The following is a 2,500-nucleotide window of genomic DNA, read 5'->3' on the forward strand; positions in this document are numbered from 1 at the left end:
CCACCCTCGTAAACACCGGCCTCCCGCCTTTCAGACCTCCTCTCTCTCTCTCTCTCTCTCTCTCTCTCTCTCTCTCTCTCTCTCTCTCTCTCTCTCTCTCTCTCTCTCTCTCTTCTCTTCTCTCTCTCTCTCTCTCTCTCTCTTTCTTTTCCTCTCAGTCTCCCTTTTCTTCTCCCCTCCCTCTTCTCCCTCCCCTCCCTTCCCTTCCTCTTCCTCTCTCTCTCTCTCGCATACAAGCAAACACACACACACACACACACACACACACACACACACACACATACACACACACACACACACACACACATACACAATATACATATATATATATATATATATATATATATATATATATATATATATATATATATATATATATAGTATATATATATATGTATATATATGTATATATGTATATGTTATATATATATATATATATATATATATATATATATATATATATATATATATATATATATATATACACATATACTGATATACGACGTCGCAGAACCAAGATTGGAGGAGAATTCCTCCAAATCTCTGCAAGCACCATCTGAACGCAAACAAGCAAGCACCACAGCAGCACCCAGCCTCCACGCCCTTCTCCCGAAGAAGTCGCTCACATCGTCCGCCTGGCCCTCGTATGCGATTAGTGAGGTTTGTGCGACCGAGGCGATTCCGAGTGACATCCGAAGCGGGGAAACGGCTGCTTGCTCTGCACCTCGGCCCATAAAACCTTCCCGTACTCCTTTCCATCTGCTTTAAGACACCTTAACTCTACTCTATTATCCCGTAGCAGCTGGTTTCCGAACCCACGAACACCGAGCCCGCCCTTGCACATGACTTCTCGTGTAATATGAAACACACCGAGATGATAGAGAGAGAACGAACTTATCGAATCACGCGCCTGCTTTGTGTTGTAGTTTTCATGCTTCGCCCCCTCCCTTCCCCCACTCCAGCCGCCCTTTCACGGCCAAAATTACCGCCAGGCAACCTCTCTTCTTAGCCCTGAGGGAGGGATATCCCGTTGCCCAAACGACTTTAAACGGCGAGACATGTACGCCTCGTCCGGTTCTCCCCCTCCCCCTTCCCCCGCTCGGGTCGTAAGTCATGTGAGTTCAGCATACAGCTCCTTCAGATGGATGACGGAGACGGCAGTGTTCCGTTCGCGAGTTATATGGTTGAAAAAATAAATAACCAAGAATAGTGATATATATTAAAGTTCTTTTCCACCTGCTGACGGGATCCGCCCATTCCATTGTGTCGCTTTCTTAATAAGGCCCAAATAATTCCTACTTCCTTCGAAGACCGCCTTCAGACTAATACCTTCACATTATAATAACTGAAAAAAATCAATAGTTCCGTTACTCACCCTTCGAGACGCCCTCCTCCTCCTCTTCTCCTTGGCGCGTCCAGGTGCTTGCTCGCTGGTGCTCTCTCTTCCCTATCGCTGCAATCCCCCTCTCCTCCTGCGCTCCGTCGTCCACTCCTGCGTCTATTACTTCGAGGTCATCCTCAACGCCGGAACCCGGAGAGGTCGCGGCCACGAGGGCTGCGTTGGGCACTTTGAGGGTCAGCTCAACGGCCCTTCTGCTGTCCCTGGAGGCGCCCTTCGGCTCTGTGCTGCCATCCTTCAACAGATCGACGATGGATGCGAAGCTCGACGCAGACTCTGACTCTGCGTCGTCTGAATCGTAAGTGTCAGATTCAGTAGCATCCGAGTCTCTGTTACTAAGAATATCTACGTTACGAACACTCACATCACTCACACTCACACTTTGTTCTAAGTCTTCTACGTATTTGCGACTCTCTAGTGAATTTCTACGCTGCGTCGGGACGTCATTCATAGCAAAGTTTGTACCTGGGGTTTCACTGCCTTTGTCGGCTTTAAGCGTACTGACCCCCCTTTCTCCCAAGCCCGATTGTGGCGGCTTTCGTCCCGGGTCGTGGCTGTCCCTGAGTGACCCGACGACGCGAGGGCAAAATCTCTCGCCGACAGCAGAGGCACCCACTTGCCCCGCATCATCCACGGGCCGGGATAACGCTGGCGAATTCCCGCCCACGCCCAGCACCTTTTCGGGGGGCGTTGTGCCACCCCCGCGCCCAAGGTCCTCCTGACGCGGGCCGTGGGCGGTGGCGGCGCGAGAGGGCCTGACGTGGCACAGCAGGAAGTGCACGATGAGCTCGAGCATCGAGTCCAAGGGGGAGGCAGAGAGTTTGTTCCGCTTGACCAGCTTGCCGATGTGCAGAGCCTTGAGGAGCTCGAGGCGGCTCCGCACGCACTGCCGGGGCTGCTCCTCGTCCAGCTGGCTCAGCTTTGGACCACTCTGACCAAACAACCTAATAACGGATGATACGAAGCACAGCTGCTTGTGACTGGGGATATTTCTTTGTTTTGCTACATCTTAGTAAAAAAATGACAAATAATTTTGCATTTTCTTTTATCAAGTAAAAATTTTATCCAATATCAACTTTTTCCATCATATACTGTGTGTGT

This window comes from Penaeus monodon, chromosome 17 (genome assembly GCF_015228065.2).
Source record: "Penaeus monodon isolate SGIC_2016 chromosome 17, NSTDA_Pmon_1, whole genome shotgun sequence".
Taxonomy (NCBI): domain Eukaryota; kingdom Metazoa; phylum Arthropoda; class Malacostraca; order Decapoda; family Penaeidae; genus Penaeus; species Penaeus monodon.